The sequence below is a fragment of the Peromyscus leucopus genome, chromosome 16_21 (genome assembly GCF_004664715.2).
Source record: "Peromyscus leucopus breed LL Stock chromosome 16_21, UCI_PerLeu_2.1, whole genome shotgun sequence".
NCBI classification, from domain to species: Eukaryota; Metazoa; Chordata; class Mammalia; order Rodentia; family Cricetidae; genus Peromyscus; species Peromyscus leucopus.
This window is the reverse complement of record NC_051084.1, coordinates 56,385,202-56,408,966: the sequence shown is the minus strand read 5'-3', so window position 1 is coordinate 56,408,966 and position 23,765 is coordinate 56,385,202.

Sequence of the window (23,765 nt, the reverse complement as noted above, 5' to 3'; positions counted from 1 at the left end):
AGCCTTCTTCATCCAGTACCTAATGGTAGCAGATGCAGAGATTCACAGCCAAGCACCAGGCTGAGCTCCAGTAGTCCAGCTGAAGAGAGGGAAGAGGGAATCTATAAGCAAGGGACATCAAGATCATAATGGAGTAACCTACAGAGACAACTGAACCAAGTTAGTGAGAACTCATGAACTTTAGACCAACAGCTGTTGAGCCTCCATGGGACTGGATTAGGTCCTCTGAATAACCAAGACAGTTGTGTATCTTGGTCTGCTTAACGGGGCTCTGGCAGTAGGATCAGGATCTATCCCTGCTGCATGAGCTGGCTTTTTGGAGTCCATTACCTGCAATGGGACACCTTGCACAGCCTTGATGCAAAAGGGGGGCTTGGACCTGCCTCAACTGAATGTACCAGGCTTTGCTCACTCCCCATGGGAGGCCTTACCTTTTCAGAGGAGGGGATGGGGGTGGGTTGTGGGGGAGAAGGCTGAAGGGGCTGGGAAGAGGGAAGAGAGGGGGATCTGTGGTTGGTATGTAAAATGAATAAAAAAATCTTAATAAAAACAAACACAAAAATAATAATAAAAAGTAAACAGAGCTGTTCAGCAAATAGGTTTGATTCTCTGTGGTGACTAAAAATCAGCATGTCCTTTTATGGTGGGCTAATGTTTGTTCTCTAAGACGTGATGGGAAAGGAGCCATGTGCCTTAACACTGTAAAGGACTGGACTGGATGCACTTACTAAAAGAAAAGTAGTAAATTCAAAGGAGACATGCTTCTCATGTTTGCCAGGTCTCTCTTCATAAGCAATGTTTCTTAATACTGTAGTAATATTGTTAAAATTGTTCCTCATTTGGAGACAATACTGTCAAGGAAAATACATTCCATATCTGTGCTGGTGTCCCCGAGTTTCTCTAATGGTATTTTAGAAGACTGTGGTAGGAACCATTCTTCCAAGTCTCAAGGAGTCCTTTATAATCCATGAACACAATGAATAACACTTACTTTATGACTGGGCATTGCTCCCCCAGTGCTCTCTTGCTGACATGACCCTTGTGAGAGCTGATTATGTGCAGCACAAACCTATTGAAGTCAGTTCAGCTTGTGACATCATCAAGCAAAAGTTCCCTCAGACTCAAGTATGTGATGTCTCCTTTCATGAGTGAACATGGCCTCTCCCTGTTGATCCTCATTAAAATTCTGTAAAAGTGCTCACTCATTTTTGTAGATTTACAAGTTTAGTTTCTGTCATAATAGCATATTTTGGGGATTCTGTAGCTTTTTTCCCCTTTATCATCACATCAACTGCCAGAAAGGTTTTGCATGCTTTTCTTGCTGGAGAAGTGTCTCTTAGGCATTCCTTCTTTCCAATGAGCATACAACTATTACAATAATCACTCCGTCCCTAAAGGTCATATATATATGATATGGATACATCAATATACATATTTATGTATATATACATACATAGGAGAAAGTAGGATTTTCACTATATACTGGTTTATAGATGAGTTCTATTTTATAAACTCTAAGAAATGAAAAATTATGCAATATTTAAATTATGCATAAATTATGCATATTAAAATGATTTCAAATAAACATTTTATATTTATCTTATTAACTCACACATATTTATGTATGTTTACACTATGTTTTAAAGTTGTTGTGTTATGTGTATGAGTATTTTCCTAGTATACCTTTCTGAGGACCATAAATACATGAATATGCCTGTGGGGTTGAGAAGAAAGTTATATTCTCTAGAACTGGAGTTATAGATGATTGTGAGCTGTCTTGTGGGTGCTAAGACCCAGATCTCTGGAAGAACAACCAAAAACAGTGCTCTATACTTCTGAGCCATCCCTTCAGCTCCCTGTTTGTACTCTTAAAGTCTACTAACTACTCTATAAAACTAAGAATGTAAATGAAATATGTTACTATTTCTATATCACATATATTAATAATATGAGGAAGAGTTGAAGACTACTATTGCATAGACGTATTTGAAGCTCCATTTCTAAATTAAGGATTTAACCACATCATTGAGATACATGAGTTCTGTATATGTTGATTAATCACTCCCAGAAATTGGACCAACAGATGATTCTCTGTCTAAGACTATTTTAGTTTGACCCTTTTTGAAATAAAACAAAACAAAACAAAACAACAACAACAAAACAAAACTAACTATGAGTGAAATAGTTGGTCATAGAATGACATTTCTCCAAAAGTCCTTCCCTGAGTTGTTCAAGATGGAGGTTTGTGATAATGTCATGCTCTGATTCATTGAAACCCACATCCTTATTTGATTTAAGCAGACAGTGGGAATTTCCAGTTTACTACAGATCCAATTTGGAAAGGCAAGGACTCCTTTGTTGTGTTTGCTCCCATCTGAGATTAGTTGAAGTATTCATTCTGTTAACGAACCTTAAGAAAATGCCTGATAAGTGATAGAAACCACCAACTGGTATTGCTGTCTTGTATTTATGTAGACAATAAAGATCAGGATAGGGTATGGGTCTCCAATAAGAGACACTAAAAAACAAACAAAAACAAACAAACAAAACTGGCTTAATGAAACAGGATTCCATCCTGTGGTCAATCAATTTATTATGTACTTTTATGGTCTCAATGTCGGCATTTGAAGCATGTATGACAAGGAGACTTGTAGTTTACTAATTGCTAGTTCATTATCAGCCAATTTAACCAGAAAGGAATAAAAATGGCATCCCTAGAAATATACCAATTTAAAATGCTAAAGATACAGCTTATATACCCTACATATAGCATAATAATAGTAATAATATTAAATAAATAGAGATCTTTAGCTCTAGCAGATCATATACACTCTAACACCCATACTCACTGAAAGTCTGGTTCTGTCCTGGAAATAATGTCTCTCTTCATTTGCAAAACACTAATGTTTAATTAATTTATTTTTTTAATTTAATTTAATTTTATTTTACAATACTATTCAGTTCTACATAACAACCACAGATTCCCTTGTTCTCCCCCTTCCTGCCCCCCTCCCCTTCCCCCCAGCCCACCCCCCCATTCCCACTTCCTTTAGAGCAAGGCCTCCCCCAAGGACTGAGATCGACCTGATAGACTCAGTCCAGGCAGGTCCAGTCCCCTGCTCCCAGATTGAGCCAAGCGTCCCTGTATAAGTCCCAGGTTTCAAACAGCTATCTCATGCAGCGAGCCCAGGACCTGGTACCACTGCCTAGATGCCTCCCAAACAGATCAAGCCAATCAGCTGTCTCACCTATTCAGAGGGCCTGATCCAGTTGGGGGCCCCTCAGCCTTTGGTTCATAGTTCATGTTTTTCCATTCGTTTGGCTATTTGTCCCTGTGCTTTATCCAACCTTCATTTCAACAATTCTCGCTCATATAAACCCTCCTCTTTCTCGCTAATTAGACTCCTGGCGCTCCACCCGGGGCCTAGCTGTGGATGTCTGCATCCAGATTCCTCAGTCCTTGGATGGGGTTTCTGGCACAACTATTAGGGTGTTTGGCCATCCCATCACCAGAGTAGGTCAATCCCGGCTGTCTCTTGGCCATTGCCAGCAGTCTTTTGTGGGTGTATCTTTGTGGATTTCTGTGGGCCTCTTTAGCACTTTGTTTCTTCCTTTTCTCATGTGGTCTTCATTTACCATGGTCTCCTATTCCTTGTTCTCCTTCTCTGTTCTTGATGCAGCTGGGATCTCCTGCTCCCACAGGCTCTCTTTCCCTCGACCTTCTCAACAGAGGAAACTCAAATGGCTGAAAGACATTTAAGGAATTGCTCAACATCCCTAATCATCAGGGAAATGCAAATCAAAACAACTCTGAGATACAACCTTACACCTGTCAGAATGGCTAAGATCAAAAACACTGAAGACACTTTATGCTGGAGAGGATGTGGAACTAGGGGAACTCTCCTCCACTGCTGGTGGGAATGCAAGCTTGTACAACCACTTTGGAAATCAATATGGCACTTTCTTAGAAAATTGGGAATCAATCTCCCCCAAGATCCAGCTATACCACTCTTGGGCATATACCCAAGAAATGCTCAATCATACCACAGGAGCACTTGCTCAGCTATGTTTGATCTGTTTAGAAAAGGAAAAGTTACACTATATGTATATTTTTATAACTTGCTCATATTCAAGAGAAGAAATACAGCTATTTAATCTCCAGGGAACATAATGGTTTGAATTTATTATTCTTTTATAATTTTAAAAATGGACATGCCAACCTGCATGGGGAACAGCCCACAAGGCCTCAACCCTCTCGGCTACAGGCAACTGTGTAAAGCTGGGAGCAGGAGAGTTGACCCTCCCTTGGGAAGAACGCACCAATTGGATGTCCAGTGCCAAACGGTCATTCCTGAAAACATGCATTCAAGTAACATCATATGGTCTTAACAGGTTATATTTAGGGATATATATGTGTACACAAATACATATATGCATGCAGTAACAACTGATAAAGAGGCCACAAATTTGAAGGAAAGTAGTGGGGAAGAGTATATGGGAAGATGTGGAGGGAGGAAAGGAGAAATATAATTTAAAAAAATCTCAAAAATAAACAAAAGAATAAAAATTAAAAAACGAGTCTTAGATTTCAACCTACAGATTACTTTAAGACCTTATTGAACCAGGCCATCTAATTTCCACATTCTCAGACACAGTAAATAGGAAGCATATTTATTCTCTAATGCCTTAGACTAGAAACCCTGACGTGATATGATATGTGTGAATGATAAGTGTGTCCCATAGTATTGGGCAATTCAATAGGTGGTTAATAGTGTTGTTTGGGTAAGTTTAGGAGGTATAGCCTTGCAAGAGGATGTATGTCACTGTGGGCAGGCTTTGAGAGCTTAAGGCTGGACAGTGCTTAATTTCTTACCAAACACATTTCAGACTACATTTCAGCATTTCAGCAACACTAAACCAGTTGCTGTGCTTCCCAGCCAAATGTATCCCAGATATAGTAAAGTACTCCATTCTTAATTTGGAGAGTATCTGCATCTCATTAATTAGATCAACGAAGCAAGCACATTTGCATAATTCTAGGCACAGAGAAAGTTTATCTGGCCTGAAAAAAACCTTGACTTCCTGCATAGCCAAGTTCGGAACAGCTTCCTATGGGTGCACTTGGTAGACTCAGGCATTTAACTCCACAGTTCTGCCTGGGGTGCTTAAAAGTGTGTCTTTAGCCACACCAGAAGTCGCTTGAAGGTTTGAACATAAAATCTCTGTCTTACCTATCATGAATTGTTCAGGTCTGCAGAAACCTGAGCTCACTTATTTTTCACTCTCCAGTTTTCCCCTTAAAATATAGATCAAGTTAATTCTGACACTGTGAGAGTTTGAGTTTATTCGGTTTTTGAGACAGTCTAGAAATCTTTCTTATTTTTTATTTATAGTCTCCATTCTGCAAGCTGTTCTCATTCCCATGTTCCTTGCCAGCCATTAAATGCTCAGCTTCTCAGGGTTCTTTCCAAAATATCTCTATCTCTTACTAAATTATTAAACAATTCCCACTGAAATGTCTTTCCTTAAGTTAAAGGAGCCAAACAAAGCATCATCAGGCATAGTAAAGAACACACTTTTATGTCCTTCTTTGCCAAATTGCTTATTAATATGTTTCACTTAGTACAATATTGAAAATCATCCAAAAATGTGATATTTGGGAGGATCTTTTCTAAGCTAAAAATTTAGATTGCCTGTTTCCTATTGTTTGAATGCTTTATTTATAATCTACTCAAAATTTAAAACATCTACTAAAATATTCTTACAAATGTGTATCAGCAATTAAAGCGTTGTATAGGTTTTGACATTAAATAAAATTTATAATATGGAAGAATTTAATTGCTAAAATTAACATTTGTTTCTATATTTACATATTTGCTATATTGTTAAGTGTGAATATACTTTGATATTTAATGACTTTAAATGAAGTTTAAATTTATTACTCTAATAATATGTATGCATATATATAGACATATATGCTTAAATAACACATTAGATTTTATTTGGTTTGATTTTGTTGTCAGTTTTACTTTCTTTTATTAACTTTAGTACAAAAATTTTTAAAAATTTCTTTAGAATATTGCATCATTCTGTCACAAAAATTAAAAGCAATATATTCTTAATATTGAGTGTTGGAATGGTGTATTAACCATGATTAGAGTGCAAATAATGATAAAATGTCTTAAGTAGAGTAACTGGAGATGGAGATGCTGATTATAATCAAATGTCTCTACTTCCTGTGTTCCATGAGGTAGCCTCCACAGTCTCCTCCCATTATGGTTTGTCTATCTTACCACCGCCCAGACACATGAGTAGCAGACTATGAGTAAAGCTTCTGAAACCACAAGCTAACATGTCCTTGTCCCCTAAAGTCATTGTATCTGTCAGGGTTATCTAGAAGAACAGAATTTATAGAATGAATACACACACACACACACACACACACACACACACACACACAAATAATTATCAGAATGGCTTAGAGGTTGTGGTCCAATTAGTTAAATAATGGCTGTCTATGAGTAGAAAGTCCAAGAATTCAGTCCACAAGATTGGATGTCTCAGCTGGTCTTCAGTATAGGTCGCAATCTCAAAGAAGTAGGCAATGCAAGTAAAAGAATGAATTTGCTAGTAGCAGTGAGAACAAACAGGCAAAAAGGGTTTAAGTTCCCTTCTTTCCTGTCCTTTATATAGGCTTCCATGGAAAGGAGTGACCCAGGTAAAAGGTATATCTTCCCAACTCAAAAGAACTGAATTAAAGGTATGTCTTCTCACCTCAGAGATCTCGATTATAAGTGGGTCTTCCCACTTCAAATGATTTAATTAAGAAAAAAATCTCTCATTGGTATAGCCAACCATTTGGATTTTAATTAATTCCAGATGTGGTAAAGTTGGCATTTAAGTCCAGCCACAATAGCCATATTTATTAGATATTTTATCATATGAATGTCAAACCTTACTAACATAATCAGCTTAAAGTGTCAGGAATGTCATTGATGATAAATTCAATTTCTCACAGCCAATGAGAGGAAGGACTTCAGTTCCTCAGAGTTGTCTTCATTTCTTGCTGTATAGACCTTTCCTTTGGGTAGATTATTCCATCACAGCTGGCTTCACCAGAGTGAGCAACTGAGGGGGGCATAGGAAACATGAAGGACAGGAACCACAGAATTGCATAACCTGTTTCAGAGGTGGCATCATTTCAATGTCATATATTGCCAACTGTAATGAAGTCATGAGGCCCAGTGAATACTCAAGGGCATGGCATTCCATAAAGGCGTTCAAATCAAGAAGCAGGAATCAGTGGGAACCATTTCATGGAGGTTAGAAATAAAACTTCCCTAGTATGAAAGTATACTGATAGAGAAAAGTCAATTTACCAGACACCTGTATGGACAAAAGGCCATCAACCATAAGGACAATTAGACTCTGTTGAGTTCTCCATGTACCTGCTCTGATTGCTGAGTGCTTTGAGTTATTTCAGTCAATTACCGAGATATTTTGAAGGTCCCTGTACCATTCTGTAATGGTTTGGGTAAAATATGTTCACAAAGTATGAGGATTGTAGGAAATATTTAGTGAAATTTGAAGCTATAATTTAAAGTTAGCTTTGTTTCTTCTTTGAGATTATATAATAGTATCTTTATGAATTTTAATCACATGGCTGACAACATTGAGGAACTATCTATATTCCCAGGGCTTTCAAAATGAGTATATAGAGAGACTAGGTAAATATGGTAGATTTGGAGGCTGGGTGCTCTTCCCTAGTGAGAGTTTGAAAGAATTAAATTAATTTTCAATTCTACTGAGATGCTTCTGAGTGAAGACAAAAGGATGAAGCCAACACTATCATCAAGGATCCTATGGAAGGGCAAAAGTAAGTGACAGGAAGAGATTTCATGCAGTTCAACCTTTTTTTTAACACAAATGTCAATAATTCAGAATTACTATCACATCTGTTACAACATTTACATTATCACTAAATAGTAAGACAATATTTTTGTTACATTGGTTATGATTTGGTTTGATATGATTTCAATAATTTTATATGATCAACCTAAGTTTAAAATTTATATATTAATGACTTACAACTACTTTACTTGACAAATATTATATTATGGCATTTCACACAAACAAAATTCCTAAAGTTTGTAAAAAAATACTTGAACTCACTGCATGTTATGATTTTATTACAATTAAATGTCATACATGAAACAAAGAGAGAAATACTTTCTCAATCATCTTTTCTTGTTAAAGTCATATTAAGGATATACCACAACATTTATAAATAGTAACTAGTCATTCATGTAGTGAATGATAGAAAGAAACAAAATGCAAAAGTTATGCATAGATACTATTTTTGTCTGTTAAAATCTGAAATATCAGGTATAGAATAGATAAAGTGACAAGCAATTGTAATTTCAATACAGATGCTTGAATACAGTTTGTATTTTTGAAGCTCCTTTTGCTATTTAAACTTAGAAATAATAGGACTCCATGAGGAAGATCCACAAAACAGTGTTGAAATGTAACTCTGTCAGGAAGACCCACAAAACAGTGTTGGAATGTGACAATTCCTTTGTTTCTCCAGTGTATAAGACATGACATTGCTGTAGGCACTCCATTTGTGTCTACTAGCAAGAGAAGAGAATAGCCTGTCCTTTTTGAAAGAAATATTCTTAATCAAAATCAAAAGTGAGTGAGTGTGTTAGTTAGGGCTTCCATGACTGTGAAGAGACACCATGACCAAGTCAACCCTTATAAGGAAAACATTTAATTGCGATGGCTTACATTTCAGAGGTCCATTATCATGGTGGGACATGGCGGCATGCAGGAAGACATGGTGCTGGAGAGGTAGCTGAGAGTTCTTTATCTTGCACAGGCAGGCAACAGGAAGTAGTCTGAGATACTGGGCAGTATCTTGAGCATCAATGAGACCTCAAAGCTTGCCTCTGCAGTGACACACTTCCTCTAACAAGATCATACCTACTAATAGTGCCATTCCCTTTGGGGGACATTTTCTTTCAAACTACCACATTAAGTGATATAGCTAGGGCATATGGTAGATTTATTTTTAGCTTTTTGAGAATTCTCCACACTGATTATGACCCAATTATATTACTCCTTGGTATATTTCCAAAGGACTTGACATCATACACCAAAGATACTTTCTTAGCCGTATTCATTGATGCTTTAGTTACAATAAATAGGAAATGGAAACAACCTAGGAATCCTTAAGCAATAAATGGGTAATGAAAATGTGCTACATATCCAAAATACTATTATCATAGTATCAAATACTATTAGTACGTAAAGAAAAATTGAACTCATGAACACTGTGGGTAAATGTGTAGACTAGAAAAGGTCATATTCATTGTGGTAAGCCAGATCCAGAAAGACAAATGTCATATGTTCGCTCTCTTTGAAGACACTTAGATAGCTCCAAATCTTCAGGTGTAAGTTTGTGGTAATTTCAGAAACCAGGAAAGTAGAATAGGAGCATTGTCAGGATGGGGGTGGGTGGGGAGCATACAGAGGGGAATAGTAGAGCATAAGTGATCTGATCAGGAAAATGGAAAAGGGAGACTCTTTACAGAGTGGGGATGGAATAAATGCAGAAGGAGGAAGGTAGGTAAAATAGCAATAAGGATGTCTGAAAAGCATAAAGAAATATACCATTAACAACTTGCTTTTAAAATAGCATAATACACACCATTTCTTATAAATATGCATTGTTTTAATGAACATTTTTATCTGCCCTGACAATTCTCCCTCCATGAGCCAAAGACTATCTAACAAAAACTCCAATACCAGACATGAAAATCCCTCTTTAGGTTGTTAGCCAGTCTTGCCAGAGTTCCCAAACATATAGCCTATTGCTATTTCTCTTGGTGGCCTCCAGAGATGGATAAGTCCCTGTTGCTGAAGACACTTCGCACTTCAGAAACAGGGCCCAGAGATTCACAAGCTGAAACTAAGTTGAATGCCTCTTCCCTGAGGATTATCTTTCATGGTGCCAGAGGCACCAGGCAAGCTCCAAAGGAGGAAGGCAAACAACAGTCCAACTATAATACCTATGAACCACACTGAGGACCAGCATGGCATGATAATCCTAAGGGTCCAGTATTGGCACATATACTTTGGTGGTGATGAATAGCACCCTAACTGGACTATGACCTACCTACTCAACAAGAGGGAAACCATAACTGATAAAGGAAAACTACATAACTAACCTATGATAGCGAAGTTATGGTTATTAGGGGAGGGTTTGTAATTACTTCTTTAGTAATCCAGTGTAATCTGAAACAATAACATAAATATTTTTTCTTTATACTCACAGATAAGTGTAGTATCATCCTTCATCAAGGAAAATTTTCATTACAACAGATAAAGACCACTATAGAAAACCTCATCTAATCAACATTGAGAACTGTGTAGCCCAGTCCCAATGTATATACCTCCAATATGACAACCACAACCAAGGCTCAGGAAATATTGCCAAATGAGGGGGAAGGAAGTTTGAAAAAGCCAGAAGATCAGGAAGTATCCTGTGATATTGTGACTTCAAGTAATGTCAGACACTACACTCATAAAGTCTCAGCAACATGTGTTGAACCAGGGTGACACCAATAGACATACCAATGTGGACAGGAAAAAGACTAAGAGGCCTCTACCATACACAAAGAATTATAGGAAACTAAGGAATGCCAAGAGTGCTAAAAATATTCTTCCCTGGGAAAAAGCCTACCAAATAGTTAGTAATCCAATACCAAATGATCAGCCCCGAAAACAGACATACATATAAGTAATAGTATGCAGACCGAGCAGGCAATATTTAGGAATATATGTGAATGTATATATAGGCACACAATAACTAAGGAAAAGAGAGCCCATGAATTTGAAAGAGGACAAAGAAGGGTATATGGGGAGTTTGGTGGAAGGATAGGGGAGGGAGAAATGTAATTACAATCAGAAATTTAAAATTTGGGATTATAATGAGAAGTCTAGTTAAATAATTTAAAATAAAGATTACAACAGATATGTAAAAACTGATTATGTTATTAGTACAAAGTTAATTCTTTCCCTGGGAGCATTGAAAGGAAAATTATAATCAAAGTTGTAGAGCGAACATAGGATCAAGGATGATTCACTTAATGACATGAAGCCGTGGCAGCCAAATGTATTCATTTTCTTAATAGCCATTAACAGACCTCTGGTGCCCTCTTATAAAACTATCTTCACTGAGCGTCCCATCACCCAGACCTCATCCTTGCTGCTGACTGACCCTCTCATCTTCTTTCTACTGCCATGTTGGAGCAGTACTATGGCCTCTGGATTGCAAAGTCTCCACTGCTGATGCCACTATCTTCCTTGACAATTTTAAATGAGCAGGAAAAGAAACGACTGGGCTTTAACCTTAGACCACTGCAACTTTCTAAACCTCAATAAATTCTTCCTCTCCAGCATTCCAGCAATGGTAAATTGTTTCATTAACCACAGTCACAGTATCTATTAAGCTTGCAAAATCTACCCTGCTGTAGCCCTCTCTGTACTTCCAGGATTTTTAGTCTCTTACTCCAACTTTTTTCCAACTCCACATAGATTTAGACCATTTCCTAGACATTTTCACCCGATTGGTATGGTCTTTAAAAAATTTGTTTTCATCATTGTGAACAAACTGGTCATTTATCATGAGTTGCCTATTGACAGAACAATTTATTCTGATTTCCCACATCTTGTATTTAGTCTAAGCCTTCTTTTGCTCTCAAATGTGCCCCACTTTGGATGATAAATTACATTGTTACCCAGCTATGAAACATAAAACCCATTCTCCCTAGTGTCCTATACACTGTTGCCTCATTCTCTTCTATTGATGCTTCTCTGAGCTAATATAACCTCAAGATATTATCCTTTCTTTACTGAATCGCCCACTGAGCTCAGAGAAGCCATGAAAACTCCTGCTCTCCCATTACATCCACTCTCAATATTGCCTAAATATTCTCAGAAAACTCCCACAGCTGCAGTCTGCCTTCATGGACACAACCAGCACTTGAGACATTTGAAGTTCCATTGAACCTCATTTCCTTAGCATGTGTTTTTTGATGGCCAGGACAATTTATTTCTTAGATCATTAAGATGATTAACCCTGCAGGTCTTTCTGATCTTTAAAAATAAAAAGCCATTTGTTCATTCTCCTTTGAACTTCTCTCTTCACTTGGAAAAGGGGTGGGACTACCTCTCTCATATCCAGCAAAACTTTGCATGTGAGACTAAAGCCGGTCCTTCCCAAAGCTCAAATATCTCATTCCAATAGCTTTAGCCTTTGTGTCATTATTGATTTTTTTCATCACAAGAACATCCATAGCAAGTCTCCCCAATATTAAAAACAAAACAATAGTTTGTTCCTGCCTTGTATGGCCTTTTGTTTGGTGATATCTGCATTTTTCTAAGATGACGTCTGAAGTGGTTAGTGATCCCGGATCTAGGTTATTGTCATTTTCAGCTCATCTCATGATGTTCTTTCTCTTCTCTCATCATTCTCAATAAACTGTTGCTCTAGCGTGTCCTCTATATCCTCTTCAAAGATCTGCCATTTTGGGGTTCTTTCACTTTTTCTGTGAGTCTGGTTTATACTTAGGTCCTTTCAGTGCATGTGTTTCTGCATCATCAGGGTCCAAACATGACCCTGACCTTTTCCTCCTCTCCTCACTGCTCCTGCATACCTCATAGGAACTTGAGCTGATTGCCTGAATGGTTATTGTAATCACCTTCACACAGGTTATGAACCATCATTAGAAGCATATCTATTACGGAGAGTAATAAGGTGCATCGCTTCTCATATTTGACCTCAGTCTTTTCCAGAACACTTCTCTGCTACTCAGTAATACTTGGCATTCCTCTTGTCAGACTCTATTAGCATCTTAGCCAAGAGAGTATAATATTGTTACCCTGTTTCAAATAAGAGTATTTTACCCTCAGACTATTTTTAATTTTTTGTTTTATGGCAGGATAAATATATATAAGCCAAATAAGCCATTTATGACACACAAATAATCTTTATGGACATCATCAAAATCATATAGTTCTTGGTGGATATTTAAGATTAATGGGAGACTAATATTCCAGGGACAGAACTGATAAGAGTTGCAATATTAGTAACATTTGAACATTTGTAATGTATTCAGAAATATGTCTTCAGAAAGCTAGGTGGTATTTGTTTTTCCTTATTATATAAATCATACTGGGAGTTCCTTCTTTTAAAACTATAGACATTAAGAGGTCCCTTTATATTATCAGATACCTTTAAAATTAATAAGGGCACCCAAAACACATAGGTATTTATTGAAATGCACACATGATGATATTAAAATAAGTTTCTATATGAAAGAATGATAGAAATACACTATATCTCCATGAAGAAATGTCATGGGAAGTCTTGCCTTTGTTTTGACTAACATTTGTCTTCAATACTTAAGAGTTCTAGATGCCCCAGGATTCATGTACTTTGGTGTTGTGTCTTTCAGAACAAAGTTCTGAAAACATACACAACTGTCTTGTGGTAAGTGACTCAGTATTCATATTTGACATTGATGTTCTATGGATAGAGCACAACATAAAAAGAAACATTTATCAGAAACCTTCTCTTCATGACTCTTGTACTGTCTCATAAAAATAGCTTGGCAAAGAAAACATTCATTTTAATTTTGATACCTAATAAGCTTTGCTTTTTCAAGCCTTGAACTATTTTTCAAATATTACTATAAAAGTACCTCTATTCATCTTACCTTCTAGGCACCTGAACACTGAAAATACATAAATCATCTGAGAACTAATAAAACAACCATAGGCTAGCAGAAAGAAACACAAGGAAATAAAAATGTTGTCTTATAGTCCAAAGTATACAATCTCTAATAGACTGAAAGTGAGAAGGAAGAGGGGTTGCCTACAGCAAACCTGAGTGACATGTGGAAAGAGCCACATGCATAGCTGTGGAAGGTTTCGTTTGTCATTAAGGAGAGTGGGAATCACTATATATTCCACAAGGCTTTGGAGATCTTATCCTAAGTGGGCTTTAAAAAGTAATTGAAGGGAAGGGTCATCTCCTGAAGAAAAATAGCAGCAGACCTTGATGAAAGTGCAGAGGATCCTTTAATAGCCTTTCTAGGTAAAGAATTTTGTTGTTGATGTTTTGTGTTTTCTGTCAGAATTAAATGAGAGGTTTTACTTGAAATGACTTAGATTTTCTATTTTGTCTTAAAGAACTTAGTAGGAAATAAACCAATAAGAATAAAAGATTCAGGTCTGGAGATATGGTTTGATGAATAATAAAAGCACTTGCTGCTCTTGCAGAAGACCTGGGTTCAGTTCCTAGCATCCATTTGATAGCTAATAGAAACTCCAGCTCACTGGGGTCTGATGCCCTCTTCTGGCTTCTTGACTTCCAAGCAAGAATGTGGTGCATGTACATACATACTGCAATACACTCACACACATAAAATAAAAATAAATGAAATCTTACTTTTAAAAGAGGAGAGAGAGAGAGAGAGAGAGAGAGAGAGAGAGAGAGAGAGAGAGAGAGAGAGAGAGAGAGAGAGAGAGCGCAAGGGTGGCTATTGGATGGGGGTCAATATGACCTTTATAGATCTCACTTCCTTCCCAATGCTGCCAGAAAATCCCAACATGGGCTTTCTTTCTTTCTTTTGTTGACCATGCTTTCCCATTCCTCCTTTTGATTCTTTGTCCTGTTGGTTTTATTCTTCATTGATCTTTACCTTAGATTGGACCAGAACAGAGATAATACTTCATCTCTTTTATAAGTGCTAGAGCTGACTCTTGAACAACCAGCATAAACTGCCTTACAGCATTGCACCATGGCCATGGGATAGTAACTGGCATTAGAGACTTAGGATTATCAGGAAAGATTTATACATACTAATGCTTATAACAGAAATCAAACACTACCAACAAAAACACCACTTATATTACATATCTCATTCAATTAAAAATTCCTCACACATCCACCATCTTGAAATCGTCCTCTATCTTGTGTATTTTGGTTTGTTTAAGGGGCCCCTGGCTGTGGGATCAGGATCTACCCCTGGTTCATGAGCTGGCTTTTTGGGCCCCATTACCTATGATGGGATTCCTTGCACAGCCTTGGTGCAGGGGGAGGGCCTTGGGCCTGCCTCAGCTGAATGTACCAGGCTTTGCTGACTCCCCATGGGAGGCTTTACCTTTTTGGCAGAAGGGACAGGACATGAATGGGAGGGGGAGTAAGGCTTGGGGGAATGAGAGGAGGGATAAGAGGGGGATCTGTGGTTGTTATGTAAAATGAATAAAAATTTTCTTAATAAAGAAAAAAATGAAATGTCCTCTGTCATCCTTACTCTGCCTCTTGCACCCACTTCCAGGACTATTCTCTTTTACCACATACTTTCTATAACTGTAGAAAGTGGTTTTTTTGTGAATATTTTAAATGTTATTTTTGAAATGCAGTCATTATATTTTATTCTTCATATAGCACAATTACTTTGTGATTCATCTCTCCTGATCTTTTTCTAGAAGAATAAGAATAGTCTACTGCCTACCTAGACAGTTTCCTGGTGGAAACTATTCTTCTGTTTCCTGGATTCCTGGTGGATCCCAAGTTCTTCAGTTACTATGAAGAGGTGCCATTAACTGATCACACCCACAAGCACATAATTCATCCAAAGTAATCAATTTGGGGGTATTCTAACTGTTGAGAGTAAGTTCCATGGACACCAAGCATAGAATCATTGGTAGGATCTGATATGCTCCAAGAGGAAAAACTACAATGTAAAATGTGGCATAGATAGATTCATCTTTACCATACAAAAGAGCAAGTATCTGCCAGCTGATATAAGTGCTCTGAGAGCAGGATATGTTTGGCTCAATATTTAGTTAAGCCTGCAAAAATGCTCAACTCTATGTCTACAGTAAGGTTATGCAGGCCATGGGGAGGTGTATTTGGGGAAGCATAAAGGAGAACAATGGGGACTTTCTTAATGACCATGATGTATTCCTTAAATTGTGATGTGTTTCTTACAGTCAGAAATAGAAGCCAATAATAAAGCTGTTTAAGTAAGGCTGGTAAGAAAAACTCTGTTTAAGTATAAATAAAGATGGCCTGAGCTGTTTGAGGCTACTTGAGTGCAATCCAATTGGTGGTCAGAATTTTTCCTTGCACCGACACTCTTTCCCTGCCTCAGGATCCGAACTCCAGCCAAGGCTGGAACCTGGAAATGCAGAGCAGGAACTTCAAAGTGATTGCTACTATAGAGAACTTTAGACTGAGGAGTTAAACTTTCAAGTGTGTCTTGTTTCACAATCCCACCTCCTCATATGTAAAGGTCACCCACCTCTAGATGTTGTCTCCTCTTGTGATTCTGTCCTGGAGTACAAACAACATTTTCTTTCCTATTTGTGAAAGAATTTATATTCCTTGTAAATTAAAGGCCCTCTTGCTTTAATTCTTTGACAATAGTGTCTTCGTATTATTAATTTGACCTAGCCACAGCCATTCCATCTCTAATCCTCATATTATCATTTACTCCACTTTCCCCAAATATCTGACAGACATCACAAGCCCACCCTTTGTTTTTGTCTTTTACTTTTACTGGAAAGTCTTGTTACTTTTCCTATTGCTATGATAAAGAAATAAATGAATAAAAAAATTAAGAGTAAAAATAACCAAAAGAAAACAGGTTCATTTTGGCTCACAGGTGGAAGATACATTCTATCATGGAAAGGCAAGAACTTGAGGGAACACATGGTGTTCAAAGTCAGGCAGCAGAGAAGAGTGAACACTGGCGCTCCGCTCACTTTCTGCTTCTACACAGTCTAAGATCCCTGCCAAAATAGTACCAACTGAAGAAAGTGCATCTTGCAACCTCGATTAGTCTATTCCAGATCTCAAGTTGACAATTGAGATTCACCATCAAAAATATTATCCATATCAATCAGTGATGTGATGTAACATTTTACCTAACAAGATATTATGCTCTTTTTTCTTAAGATTTATTTATTTATTATGTATACAGTGTTCTGCCTGCATGTGTCCCTGCAGGCCAGAAGAGGGAGCCAGATCTCATTACAGATGATTGTGAGCCACCATGTGGTTGCTGGGAATTGAACTCAGGACCTCTGGAAAAACAGCCAGTGTTCTTAACCTCTGAGCCATCTCTCTAGCCCAATATTATGCTCTTATATCGTCTGTGATACTATCCTTGATAGAGCTGCAAAGTATAGTTTGAGTGTCCTTCCTTGTTTCACTATCAGGACATTATCTTAAATGGAGTCTTGGGAAAACAAGAGCTGAGACAGAGATAAGCATGCAGGAAGTTCATTGAGGTATGTTCTGTGAAATACTATGTATGTGGCACTGAAGGAAATGGATGTGTAGAGGAGGGAATTTAGCTATTGTACAGCAACAGCAAAAGAAGTCAGCTATCACTCTCTGCCTCATGATAGTGAATGTGATGTGAACTTTGATATTCTGCTGTCTTGACTTATCTTCTGTGATAAAGTATATCATTGAACTGTGAGTTGATATAAACTTTTCTTCTTGTGTGCTTTTATGAATGTTTTGTCATACCAATATAAAAGTAAGCAAAACTAAAACTGGCCATTAGGTATTTGAAGGCATACAAGAGGCAAAATATTAAATTGGAAGTTGAAATATCACTTGAGTACTTGAATTGAGTTGCTGGAGAGTAGTTTTGTGCAAATAATATGAGGCCTCAGTTCCACTCCTAAACAATGTGGAAACAGATCACTTGCCTAAAGAATGGAAGAGGTTCACCTGAAGAGTTTTTATATCGTGTTTAGGTCTGAAGATTTGATGGGACCTGTTCTGAGAAATCTGATGTATAGAGATAGCACTTGACAGGTGACCCTGAGCCACTAAGGAGGAACATGTGTGAATGCTCCCACTTTCAGAATACAAGGCTATGAAGGTTGTGCATAAAGAGTGTGAGTGTGATGTGTTTCCTGAGAAGGTAGCAGTGCAAATCTGATGAAGAGGAAAGTGAAAGGGACAAGGAGAATCAACCCTAAAGGAACTTTAGAATCCAAGTGGCACACAGAGAACTATGAAAAGTCAGAGGAGGCATTGATTTACTTCAGAGAACTATGGATAATAGCAACTCAAAAATAGGAAGAAAAATCACCTGAAAAATTATCCTGTTTCCTCTGAGACTGACCAGAGGTGGGATATAAGGCCTTCCATATGCATAATTTACCAAAAGTATATTCAAAGATAACGGTAGCATAAACCCCATGGCTTGTAGTCTTTGTCCCTGTCAGACACTGTTCCAACAATAAAGAGGGTGGTATTTGGATTTTCTAGCAGAGGAGAGCAGTGAAGGAACAAAAAGAAAGTTTATCACAGGTAAACAAAGCCAATGACTGAGGCTCAGAGGTCTAAATTAGAAATGTGTGCAGATTTGATTCCATCTGGGACTGATGCTTCCATGTATGTAGGTGAAGGTAATTTATTTGTCCCCGAAGGATCAAATGTTTCCTGAGAATAGAGAAAAGTGTACATACAGGTAGTGTACACTCCAAGGTAGTGGTGAGAAGAAAAGTCTGTGGTTGTAGCCACTCAAATAACAGAGTAAAGGAAAGACTACACATTAATAAGCTGATGGAACATTTTCTTCTTTAAAGTACAACAGAATTAGTAGTTCCATTTCAGGCTAAGTATGAATATCAGTAATTTATTGTCAGATTCACACCTCTTTAAAATACTTCACCAGAAATTATTTTATTTTTTAAAATATACTTCAAAACGTATTGACCTCTGAATACAAAACTATCTGAGGTAGTCATCAGTCAAATTTTGTTATTCAATAGTTCTTTTGCTGTCTTGAATGCTATATTTTATGATCACTTTTGAGACACTTTCAAAGTTTAAGAGGATTCCGTTTTAGCATGATTTCATATTCTTTAAAATTTTCCATTCCGAAATAACAGGTTTTTATTATACTAGTCTGTGTTATATATTTCGAGCCTTTTACCACCTGAATTCCCTCTCTGATATCCCATAATTGGTATCATTCAGTTACCGTGAGGAACAGAATGCACAGAATGGAAATCAGTCTGTACTCTGCACAACCTGCATCTTCCTCGGCATCATTAGATGTAGTTTTCTACAATATGAGCAGGACTCCAGAATAGATGTGATCCATAGTCTGCACACAGACTTGAGGCACACTCTACTCTCTCTGAACGTTGCTCATATTCCAAACCACCATTTCTGCATTCTACCCTACTGGGTTTCTCTGTGGACATTCTGAATTAGCAGAGGGAATTAGTGAGGATTGAGAGAAGTCAAACTGCTTTTTATCCTCATTGTGGTAATAAATTCAGTTGTGTTCAAATGAGCTTAAGAGTCCCTGTGCAGTTAGCTTTCTGTTTTACCTTGAATGTTTTAGTGCAGAGTATACACCAATGAAGCTGCAAAATCAAAATAGTGTGTGGGGAAATTGTTGATGGATGTGAAATTGTTGGCAGATAATATTACAGATGAGGAGGACACACCAAGAACATGCCTGTTTCACTGCTATTCTAAAACAGGAGTGATATTAGCACTGCATTCAATGTATGCCTAATTGACCAAGATATAAACCAAATGAGACACTCGGCACTTGGAAGATCATTTTACTATGTGTGAAAACTTCTTTGTTTATTGTAACACACACAGAGAATCAACTAATGTAGAGGTTTTTAAATGTGATAAAGTTGTGGCTGGGTAATTTCTTTGTTGCGTGAACATCATAGATCATAGTTTAACGAGCTAAGATGGTGTAGCCTAAGCTATGTGGAAGAGCCTACGGTCCCTAAGCTTCAGACATGTACAGTATGTTACTGCACCAAATCCCCAGGCAACTGTAAGACAATGACATGTATTAGTGCTTCCAAAAACAGAAAGTCATATTGCCAAACACAAGATTATATAATAGAGGTACAAGACACGATGCCAGCTGGAGCTTATGTGACCAAGAAGATGAGTAGTTAGGAAGATCTGTATTATTCCTGCCCACTGCTGTAGACCTCAAAACACTTAGGTTTCACTAAATTTAATTTTGAAGCGGTCTATTTTTTCTATAATCATAAATTAGATGTAGATTGCTCTAATTTTGACTTTATGACATTTTAACCTTTGAACTCTTGCCATAATTCATCTGTCTGAAAGAACTATTGTCACATTTACACACACACACACACACACACACACACACACATACACGTGCACACACATGCACATAAGCACACACGCACACTTGAAAGTTGAAGGACTATTTAGAGGGGAGGAAATGAAAAAGCAGGAAGTGGCAGAAAGGTAAGGCATGTTGAATGAGTAAAGAACAATGACATTTATACAAGGAAATGTAAAAGTGAAAATGATTCTATTTCATGCTTAGTGAAACATATAACAAAGCTAAAGACAAAGGGAATGCAGTGTGTCACAGTGTGCCTTGTCCAACACTATTTTCCAAACATTCAGAGAAATCACTTTCAATTATATGATCTTCAACTATGGGAAAATCATGTTTCTGTCTGACACACACACACACACACACACACACACACACACAAGTTCCAAATACATTAATAAAAGCACTTACATGCACACACACACACACACACACACACACACACACACACACACACATTCTGCCCTCCTGACATTGTAACTTTAAGAGTGATTGCCATTGGCATTACTAATTTCTAACACTGGGCACTCTGTCAGAATTACAAATTATTGAGTTGGAAGAGTTCTCTATAGACCCAAATACAGCATATACAACTGAGATGTGAAATACTTCTTAAGATCTTGGGCAGAGTTTCAGTGAATAAAAATACTACATAAACTTGCAGTATTTAAGGAGCTCTGCTTCACATCAAGGGTGATAAGCAGTAGACAAAATGAGAATAATGCTGCAGGCTATCTCATCAAATGTTGACCTTAAGTTTTTTTAATGCCTTACATAATCATATTTCATGTTTAGAAATTTTTTCCAATGTAAAAGAAGTGACATAATTATGCATTTAGATTTCCCTTTAAAACATCAAATTGTATAATTTGGTTAGTTCAAATATCCATATGTAATAGAATTGCAAAATCTTGATTTGATTAGACTCACTGCTTGATTCATAAGTGCCTTTTAGTCATTAATAATTTCTATTTGTTTCTTATAGGTAGCTGCCATATTTTATTCTATAGTTTTAATCTTCACTATGCTTTAAGACATTTCCCTATCAGGAATATATTAATAGATCCATATAAACACTAAATAATGTCAGTCCTTACATAGTATTATCACTGTATCTTCAGTAGTATATAAAACTTATTTTACTGTCATTTATTATGATTAGTTCACATTTATATAAAAGAGATACTGAGAGACTGGAGAGATGGCTTACCATTGAGAGTGTGTATTGCTATCGGAGAGGACCTGAGTTTGTTACCCAGCACCCTGCTGAGAAGCTCATAACTCCCTGTAACTCCTGCTTCAATTGACTTAATGCATCTGGCTTTATGTATACCTGTCATCAATTTGGCATCCCCAGATGGACAGACAGACAGACAGACAAGCAGGCAGGCAAAAAGTGTAGCATATGAATGCAATGGAATTCATTTTAGTTGTAAAGAATGAATTCATAACCTATGTTGGAAATGAATGAAATGACTCATATGTTAATCAAATAAGATAGACACAGACAAATATCATGTATCACAATATGTGAGCCCTAGATTTTAGTGTGTATATATGTACATATGTATGTGTTTGGGAGGCTGTAGATCTGGGAACTAGAAAAGGAACCATGAGATGGAAAGGACAGATATTCTGGTGGAATGTGGTGGTAATGAAGTAGATACAACATGAAGGTAAAAGCAGAAAATAGCTGGGAGGAGAACCAGGACCAAAAAGTGAGAGTCAAGGGTGGGCATGCCTGATGGGAGTAGGTCAGCGGGTATTTAAAAACAAAGTACCCATAACCTTTTGCTCTGTATGTTGAGTTAATTACTAAAATAAAGATGGGAGTAGGTCAGCAGGCATTTAAAAACAAAGTACCTATAACCTTTTGCTCTGTATGTTGAGTTAATTACTAAAATAAAGATGATAAAACAAACAAAAAACCTGAAACTTTGATACAGGAAAAATTTAGATTTATTCATTATTTTACTTACATTCGTGTATGAGTGCAATACATGCCACAGTTTATAATTGAGCCAATCAAAATGTTGATAAAAATGAGCAAGAAGAATATCAGCTAAAACTGTTAACCATAATAATGAGAGTGTGGAGAACAGAAATAGAAACACTAGTGATACTGAATAAGAACATCACTTAAGGTTCTTATTGACCAAACTAAAATGCCATGCAGAGATGATGAGTGGAATATTCTCAAGGTAGATCTTTATATAATGATTATATAGACCCATGGAAAAAATATTCTAAAAGAAGGATTTGCTACAAGACAGATGAGCTCTAGAAGTCTTTTCCATTCTTAAGGGCTAGTGATATGGCTCCATGGATAAAGATGCCTACACCAAACCTGAGCAGGTGAGTTTTATCCATAGAACCCATATGATAAAAAATTAAAACCAACTCCCAAAGTTTCTCTCTCTCCCTCCTTCTCTTCCTCCCTCCCTCCCTTTCTCCCTCCCTCCCCCCTCTCTCACACACACTTATACACACAAACAAATATAATTTAAAAAAAAAGAAATCATCTCCATTTCTAAATTTTAAATTTCTAAATTCCTCTACCAGGTCATCCTTTTCCCATCCGCAGATTCTTTTGTCTCCCAACACTACCAATCTTGAAGAAAAAAAATATATTATCACCAAACCATCAAATAATGACTAAGGGATGCCTTCCTATTTTTCATTGTTCAAAGGTATTAGTTTAAATTATCTTAAATTCTTTTGCTAGCACAGTCACACCATCAGCTAAAGGTAAATACCTTCAATTCTGGAGGAACATTTAGAAATTGTAAGTAAGTTGATATTTAAAAGACACTTCCAATGGACAATAGTGGCATGAACATCAAGGGAGTAACCAACCACTTTGGACCAGATTCAAGTCCTTCTTACTCTACAAGATGAAATCAATACATGGCACATCTGTTGATTGCAAACCCACATCAACGCTATAAAAAAAAAAAAAAAAAAAAAACAGAACTGATGCTGCTTTTTGAAGTGAGTTTTGCATTGATTACTAATTATTATATCAATAAATCTGGCCCCTACACGAAGATAGTTTCCAGATAGTTCTGAAAAGCAATAAATGAATTGTAAGAAATGTGAAGTTGAAATATAGATTCTTTTTACTTTCATATACACAAGAGTTCGCAATCATGAACCCTAGTAAAGTGTCTTATTGAATGGATTAACAACATTTTTCTCAGGCATCACCTCATAACTAAGAAATGTAATTTGACCCCTGATAATTTGGATTGCCTAAAAAATCCAAAGTGTTTTCTAGGCAAAGAGGGAGTTAAAAATAATTTCTAGGCCTACATGTTGGAAGTTATGTCATCTAATTACATATCTTTACTAATGTGAGTCCCAACAATTTGCAGAAATCATCATGGTATGCACAGTAGCTGGATGAAAGATGCTCAGAACAGTAAGATGCTCCCGAGGAAGTCTCTACCTGTAAACACAGTCCGTTTTTAAAGTTGCATTAGTAATGACAGGAAATCACAACATCTTCAAAGTTGAGTAAGATATTAA